The following is a 9,517-nucleotide window of genomic DNA, read 5'->3' as shown; positions in this document are numbered from 1 at the left end:
CTAATAAAGTGTCAATACTTTATAAAAATGTATCTATCTATAACAATATAACAGGTAAAAATATGACAAAATCGGTCTCGAAATGACAAAACCGGTAAAGAGCTACCAGATATGTTGAAATTGTCGATACTTTATTATAAGTATCGACACTTTTGGAATTTAAAAGAAAAGAAGTTATAGCGTCAATAAAGTGTCGATACTTTATAAAAATGTATCGATCCATAACAATATAGCAGGTAAAATATGACAAAATCAGTCTCGAAATGAAAAAATCGGTAGTAGAAAATTGTGCTTGTGTGGTCATTTTTATTTAATAATTTTCATTTTTTAATACAAAAAGTTAGATATTTTAAGCAAAACCCAGTAAGAAAAGAACAAAAACTTGCAGTAACAAAAGAATAACATTGGGAAACCCGCTATGTTATCAGTTTCTCAAAGAACAAAAACCTAGAAACAAACATCTTTCAACGCAAACTTATGATATACTCTTATTATCTCCGTAAGATAAAGTTAGGTCAGTTTTAGTTTTATTTTTTTTGTTAGGATTTTGTGTCATTGAAACTGTTGATTGAAGAACTCAAATTGGGCACGCATAAGTGTCGATGCATTTATGAAAAGTATCGATTTAAAAAATATCCAAATCGATAATTATTATGTAACAAATAAATTTACAATGTAACCGGTACAAATATACTGGTTAATTAGCAAATAGGTTTACATCGACACTCTTTAAATATGTATCGATACTTTTTTCCCAAATGAAAGCACAACGAGGTGCACGCATAAAGTGTCGATACATTTAAAATTGTATCAATCCCAAAAACATTAAAATCGATAATTATAATGTAATAGGTAAATTTACAATGTTACATGTTTAAATACACATGTTTAGTTAGAAAATAGGTCAATATAAGCGCTACCTAAAATATTATTGTACTTGATAATATTTTCGGTTAAATGATATAATATAACCGGTCTAAATTTTAACTGGTCACTTGTTTAACAGGTCACGTCGTTTTTAGCCATTTTTTAGGCGTCGCACAGTAGAAGTTCCCACTATGAACTCCTAGTAGGGATTGTAATAATATGAAATGGTTGAATTTTTGTTCGAGTCAAATTTAATTCAAAAGTTATGAAATTATAAATTTTTAGGTGTGTAAAATTAAATTATTAATAAAAAGTATTTAAAAATTACAAAAATTATATTTAAATTTTCTCTCAACATAATAATTAGATTATTTAAGGCAAAAGAGTAATTGAGATACTTATACTTTTGGTGAAAAAAATTAATGTAATCTTTAAAAAAATTTTTACTCAATGTGACCATTTGACCAACGGTTATGTCGTTGACCGTTAAGATGTTGATGTGATATTTCACGGAATTGATGTGACGATCCATAGTGCTGACGTAGTATTATGCGTTGGCTGGTGGCGTGATATATGGATTAAATTGATTTTTTCAACTTCTAGGTCAAATTGATATTTTTAAAAGTTTAATAACTTATTTGATTTTTTTTAAATACAAATAGTTTAAATTTAAAATATGAAGATATTAAAAAAATAATATAAAAATACCATTAATCAATAGTATTATATATTAAATAAAAAAAACATGTTATATTTAATTTTAAAAATGTTATAATCTAATTTATTTATTTTTCATTGAAATTACAACAAAAAAATCCAACCAAAATGGTTGTTAGCATATTAATGGAAATAAGAATATTCACAACTATCAGAAGGAGAACATAATATATATTTCCATAACTTTTCGTACAATTAATATTTAAACAATCCAACTGACAAATATCAACATAAACATACTTATTATATATGTAAAATTATAAATCAGCTTGATTTTTATATATATTAATCTAAAATTATATCGTTTATCGATGTATAATTTAAATTATATCGTTTATCGATGTATAATTATGGTGTGTTATGCCGGTGAGGACGTGTTTCATATCTGCAAGTTGCGACTGAGTTAACTAATTGAATTTATCAAACAAATCTCTAGTTTAACATTATTTTGGGATGGGTTACTAGTGAAGGTTTGTACTGAAAGATGTATCCGGAAATGAATTATAAATTGAAGGCTAATGAGAAACAAATTAATTAAAATCCCGTCGTTGTAATATAGATTGACCGTCAAAAATTTTAACCACCGAAAGAGCATTCTAATTAATTTTGTCATTTAGAATTGGGCTTACACCAGGGTGAAGAACAACCATGGGCCACATTGATTGTCAGCTATGGGTTCATCGTTTCATTAGTAGGGATGGCAAGAGATCGGGTCTGGTTTATTCAATATGATTCGAAAATTAAATCATTCTATTCGTATTTGATTTGATTCAATTTTAGAAGGGTCTCATTTTGATCTAAAATCAGACACATTGATTGTACGATATTTAAAATGTAAAAAAAGGAAAAGGAAAATTGGGTAAATGAGTTTGTTCATAACAGTGGCGGATCCAGGAATTAAAAAATGGGGGTCAAAATAAATGAGCAACACCTTACCGACGACTTGTTTGAGGAAGTTCACCGGAAAATCGCCGGTGAACAACGTCGTGGCGGGTGGTTTAGACACAAACAAAAGACTGAGAAATGAGAATTGAGTAGCAGTGGGGTTGGAGTATGTAAGTTTGAACGCAAAACAGAAGCTTTAGTATTAGTAATAGCTGAAATGAAAGGTTTTTAAATGATATATATTTTAATTGGTTTTTTTAATTGAAAATATGGAATAGATTGACAGCTTCCGAGCACAAATTTTAACTACAAAATAAATTGTGCAGAAAAGATAACAAATTTCAACTACAAATGTGTAGAAAAGTCAAAAAATAAAATAAAAAGGGTGTGCAGAATTTTTAAGTTTTAATATAGTATATTAAGTGTTTGTGTTTTTTTAAGGAAAATGGGTATGCAAATGCTACCTCGTGGGCCACATAGGTCCGCCCCTGGTTCATAACGAAATGAGTCGATAAACGAGCTCATAAGCAATCATATAAATGAGCTCATAAACAAGTTTATTCATGAACATAAATGAACTGAATATGCATCTATTCGTGTTCGTTCGTTTATTAAACTAACATAATTTTTTTTGTTCATACTCGTTTATTTATTGTAGCAAACGAACATAAATGAACGTTATACGAATAATTCACGAATGGTTCACCGAATGCTATATTAATTTATACCCCTAACTATAAGTAGGAGTAATCAACTCTTTAGCCATTGAATTGAACTAAAAATTGTTTAATATTTTACTAACATCTATGTTTAATTTATATAATTATTAAATTAAAGATTAAATTATTTTTAATTCTATTCATAAATAAATAAGTTAATAAAATTTGTTTAATATATTACTAATATATATTTTTAATTTATATAGGGCAAAAATATATCAGAGATCTTTGTACGAGTTACCATTTTTCTCAAGTCTTATAATCATAATTATGCATACTTGTACATACTCGTATATGATGAGAGGTGAACACATAGCAAACTAGTATTGCAATTCATCATGCTCGTATTTTAGCATTAGGTCATGCTTATTTTGGTCTACGAAACTGATATACAGCTTGAGGTAGGGTTGATTACGGTCATCGTGTTTGTGCATGTTAGTCCTATAATCTTGCTTCATTCTTTTTCAATTCAAATCGAATAAAAAATTAATTTTTAAGTTTAATCGAATTTTTCTCACCTCTAATTGATAGCATAAAAATTAATAATTTTATTACATTAAAAGAAAAGATTTAAATGTTGCCATATATGCAGCATATGCGATTTTATAAAAAAATAAAATATTTATTAAGATACATACTATGTTTCTAATCGGGTTAGAGAAAAATATTGGATGAACTATAGAATTCATTTTATTTGAGTTTTATAAATTTTTCCTCATTTAATTTAAAAACATAATATTTGATCAATTTGATTTCATTTTAATTAAGATGTAATTATTAAAGGTTAACAAACGTTAAACCTTTAACGGTTTAGTGATGTGACACGATAAATATATAAAATTAAAACTACATCATTTTCATGTAGATGATATGTTGATTAATTTTGTTCACTTTCCTTTCATATTTGTGCATTTTTTCTTTCTAATTTTTTTTAAAAAAACATAAGTTTGGTCACTTACGTTATTGTTTTATTAAGTTTTGGTCATTACGTTATCGTTTTATTAAGTTTTGGCCACTTGGATGTTGAATATTGTTAGTAGGGATGGGCATGGGATCTAAACCCGACGAGACCCGACTCGATCGAGTCAGTTTTTTTTAATTCTAGTTCGGGTCAGGTCGGATTCGAGTTTATGGTGAAAAATATCCTACCCAACCCAAAAAATATAATTTTACCTTATATATTTATGAATAATTACAATAATGCCTCTCGCTCGATATATATATATATATTTCAATTAAACCACTATTTTTATTGAATAAATAATATTTTTATTATTATTTCGGGTCGGGTCGGATCGGGTTCAGATTTTAACTCAAAAGGTGGGTCGGGTCGGGTCGGCTGAAACTCGGCCTATGCCCATCCCTAACTATTAGTTTGATGACATGACTCGTTAGTAAAATGGTTTAAATTTATTTTAACCCTTAAACTTTAGATAAAATATTGATTATGATTATTTTGTATATTCAAATTAGTTTAGCGACAATATTTCAATTTATCATTTTTTAATGTTTTCTCTCTTAACCTTAATATGCTCATCTTATTCCTACTTCCTCAAACATCTATGTTCCATTGCAATACACTTCTTATTTCTAATTCTTAGTTGTACTTATTTAATTTCGAATTAGGTGGTCTTTTACTTGCCAAATTGCACATTTTCAGGATTGCTTGTGGTCTTTTACAACATATTATTCGGAATTAGACCAACGTTGTTACTTCGGATTGAATTTACTTCATTTACAACGTCGTATTAATTACCTCAGCCTGCCAGGTCTCTGGTCTAATTACAATCTAGGATTCTGTCATTTTGGACCCACTACTAAGTGGCTTGCCTCATCGACCTATCTCCCTTTTATTGTTCATATATATATATATATATATATATATATATATATATATATATATAAAAGATAAGATTCTATTACACAATATAATTATTTTTAATTTTATATAGATTTAAAATTATTGGATGAATGGAAATAGGTGATTGAGATATCGTAAAAAAAATCCGAGAGAATAAATATGAATTTGTTAATTACAGAATATGATTTTCGTGTTAGCCGTAGAGATTCTATGAAGTGGGAAAGCTGATTTGTAGATTCTTAGCTTGAGCCAAGATGCTACCATTCTCTTTGTGACACAGTTTTCCATTATACCTTTCACTTTTTCTTTTTTTAAATCACTATAACTATTATGATTATAATAATAATAATTAAAATGTGCTATTTTGACTGATATAAGAATTGACCAGTCAACTAACTTGACTGATCTTTCCCTATTGGAATGTGGTGTGTCCACTTGTCTAAAATAAAAAACCTTAAATATCTTTTCTAGAGTGATTCTAGGAAGAATTTGAACTAAATTCTGGTCGATGAAGCCTTTAACTTAATGTTATATTTAATTTAAATATCGTATATGTAATCTAAAGTTATTTTAAATCATATTTTATTATGTTTTAATTATCAATTCAAATGGGGTATAAATATGTAGGTTAATTTAAAAGGAAAATTTAGATTGGCATATCGAAAGTGGAGGGGCCTATCGTTGTCCGGTTATTATCTGACAGGTGATGACAAGTTAGAATTTTGGTCGGTAAACATTGATTTTCTCGCCCTCTTCTTCGCTCATAAATAGCATAATAAATAATATAAGCATTAAAGGTACGGGACGCTTAGCCATTTTGATTGATTGAGCATCATTTTCAGTGGCCGGATTGCATGTGGATTCATACCTGGCATGAAATTAAGAATTTATTATAACAGTTTTTCACTTTTATAAATATAATTTTTTTAATTAAAGAAGCTTATAAAATTTTCTTTATTTTTGTTAAAATATATATTTTCTAATATTGATTAATACTAAAAGACAATTGACGGGGATTAAGACATCCTTTCACGTCATGATGTTCCGTCTATGATTCATACTGTTCCATTTTTATAGAATAATAAATTAAATATTTGTACATTAAATTATATTAATAAAGACATATTATAAATTATTATATGATTGAAAATGGTTATCGTATGTTGCTTATAAATGTACAATGAAGCAGGGGCGGATGTATGTGGCTCTCTAAGAGAGTCACCGTACACTCGTATTTGAGAAAAATATTAAATTTTATTTAATTTATTCATGAAAATAAGAAAAAAAATTAAAAAAATTGTATATCCAAATTTTATAAAATACGATCATTAAAATTTTAAACTCCTATTTTTTAATTTCTAAATCCACCCATGCAATGAAGCGACACTGACCATTACCAGAGCAAGCACCGGAGTTATAATCCGAGATATATGGGACAAATCTTAGGAATTTGTTGTAGGGTACTAATCGGGCCCGATCAGTGTTTGAACACTGGCCATTCATTCATGGTTCGTGCGGTGAAATGAGGTTCCTATTTTGTTGACTCGCTTAAGGTCGGTTTATTTCCTGTCCATCTGAACAATCAAATCTGTATTGGACCCAGTTTAGACAATTATTTAAAAGATTATTCCGATCAATTTAAATAAATAAAATTTAAAATAAGATCGCGTCTTTATAAGTGTCTTTCGACTGAAAAATTGATTCGCATTGAAGAATCAACATTAAATATTAATAGGAATCAATAATTATTACTTTTATGTTAATAAACACAAAATATTAAGAATTATATTATTAAGAGATACAATTCCAAGTCTGATGATTATAAAATTAAAGAGAGGCTGAATTCATATTAAGAGATACAGTATGATTAAAACATGTTACACGTACACGCGATTATCCAATGGCGGTAGTGGAGAGTGGGGAGCCTTGAATCAGATGGGCCCCAAAGCATAGTCGAATCCACGAGAGAAAGGGTCCCACATGGACAGACCCTGACTCTCACTCTCACTCTAATCGGGAGGTGTAGGTGAGGGGCTACCTTTCGCTTTATATATATATATTCACCTTTGCTTTGCTTTGCTTTGCTTTGAGTTGTTGCCGAACACATTCTTCTTTCTTTCATACTTAGCTTACTTTACCTTTTCTTTTCCCCTCCGCACTGCTACTTGTTCTCTTCTTGTTAAAACAACCACCACAGTTGGAATTTTCTTACCTCTGTTGGGTATTTGCATTCTTTTCTGGGTTGCATCAATGGGTTCTTCAACCAGACAACACCAGGTATTATACATTATGATTTATTTTAAACCAACATTTTATTTATTGGAATAATTTGGTCTAATATATTCCATTAATGTTTTTTTTCTTCAGGAGATGGTTAACTCTTCACTTGAAAACATGTCAAACGGACAACAAGAGAGAAAGGGAAGACCACAACATGAAGAAGCAGTCAATTGCCCAAGATGTGAATCCACCAACACCAAATTCTGCTATTACAACAACTACAGCCTTTCTCAGCCAAGGTACTTCTGCAAGTCATGCAGGAGGTACTGGACCAAAGGAGGCACATTGAGAAATGTTCCAGTGGGAGGTGGGTGCAGGAAGAACAAAAGATCATCTTCGTCAAAGAGAAGCCATGATCAACCATTAACATACCAACAACCCAATCATCACCACAACTACAACCCACCTCCCACCTTTGAATTATGACACCAATGACCTAAGCCTTGCCTTTGCCAGGCTCCAAAACCAACCAAATTTCCCATTAGGGTTCGATGATCTCGGAAACCCTAGCATTAACACCAATCCCGCCATTGTTGATGCACTCACAAGAAGTTTCCTTGGAAACCAGAACAACTTCCAGAACTTCTACTACGGGTTTGGAAATGATCAGAACATGGGGTTTAACGGGGAACTTATGGTACCATACAACAATGATGAAGTGGGATACTACAAGCACAGCTACACCAATGAAGCAAGAGCTTTCCATGGCTGACTTTGATTCTGGAAGAGGAAGCTGGAACGGGTTCAATTCATCCTGGCATGGACCGCTTAATAGTCCTCTAATGTAGTTAAAAAGAATGGAGTCTTCTGTTTTGTTTTTAACGTCTGAAACTGAAAGCAGCACATTTAGTAGTCTTTCCCATGTCGTTTTTCATTATTAGTACGGCCAATTTCATTCTATTCTTGGTTGACAAGCTAATGATGTTTCGGATTCGTTTGCTAACCAATTAAGGGAATTTGCAGAACATGTTAGAGAAAAAGAAAGGGTGAAAGAGATGTTTCATGGTTTGCCTGTCAGGTCTGAACTGCTTGAAAAATGCATTGAAGTTTGCAAGCTGATCCTTTGGGTTTTGAATCAGTTCATGTTTCCTAGATATCCCATCATCATAGCTTCTTACCACTTTCAGTTTCTTGTAGATTGTAAGAATAAAACAGCAGATTATTATATGCACGTTGTCAGTAATAAATAAATGAATAAATTAAGATTAGATTATGACCTCCTCCCCTGAGCTTTAAGATTTCTGTGAGACAACGAAAAGCACTAATCACGGACAGAATCTTACTTTAAGATATGGTCGATCACAGACAACGAAAAGCATCAGTTAGACATTCTACAAAAATAATATATTGTTTCAGGACTTCAATCACATTGGGATTATGGTTGTATAGCTCACCATCATATCATATAAATAAGAATATATTAAATAATGTCTTAATTACGTATTTAAGATTATTAGTAATAATAGCACTGACCAAAAGATGTAGTTGGTTAAAAGAATGTTGTTATTCCTAAACGTTACAAGTTAGCACTAGTGTCTATAAAATATTAAATTTCATTATCAATAATTTAGAGTTTTTAAAATAAATGCTACCATTTGTAAACGCCTTTGATTAAAAAAGTATTATTAATAATAATCTCAAATAGTATGAATCAAGAGGTCTCAGATCTCAACAGTTAAAAAGATAATTATTTTTTAAAGGTCTCAAGTTAAGCACGACATATGTTGATATCGAGAAATTTGAACTGTAACATCCGCATTACCGGGTTAGTGACCAAATTGTAAAGTTTCAGAATTTGGTGACTAAAGTAGGATAATTGAATAGTTCAATGACTTCTTGGAAATATGATGAAGGTTATTCAGTAATTATTAAAGGAAATAAAGGGTAAAATAGTCATTTGATCATTTAAGAAAAAAAAGGGAATTATATACACGTGGAGAGGGAGAGAATTCTCTAGAATTCTCTTCTCCTTTCTTCTTCTTCTTCACGTGGAAGCCAAGAGCAAAGGTAAGTTTGATTTAGCTTATGATTTCTTGAAAGTTTTAAGTTGGATTTGAGTCTTTGAGGGTTATATAAGCTTAAGGAAAGCTTATATCAGCTTAAAACACCAAAGAGATAGAATTAGAAAGGAATTCTATTAAGGTTTATAAATGAACTTTTGTTATAGAAATGTTTTTGAAGTTCTAAA

General features: G+C 30.2%; 1 pseudogene; it reads left to right on the top strand.

Moving 5' to 3' along the window:
• The first annotated feature begins 7,202 nt into the window (after window positions 1-7,202).
• On the top strand, window positions 7,203-8,178 carry LOC120192752 (annotated as a pseudogene).
• Window positions 8,179-9,517: the final 1,339 nt, after the last annotated feature.

Source organism: Hibiscus syriacus, unplaced genomic scaffold, assembly GCF_006381635.1.
Source record: "Hibiscus syriacus cultivar Baekdansim isolate YM2019G1 unplaced genomic scaffold, ASM638163v2 tig00116979_pilon, whole genome shotgun sequence".
NCBI classification, from domain to species: domain Eukaryota; kingdom Viridiplantae; phylum Streptophyta; class Magnoliopsida; order Malvales; family Malvaceae; genus Hibiscus; species Hibiscus syriacus.
The sequence above is the reverse complement of the archived record's forward strand: the minus strand, read 5'-3'. Positions and strand labels throughout refer to the sequence as shown.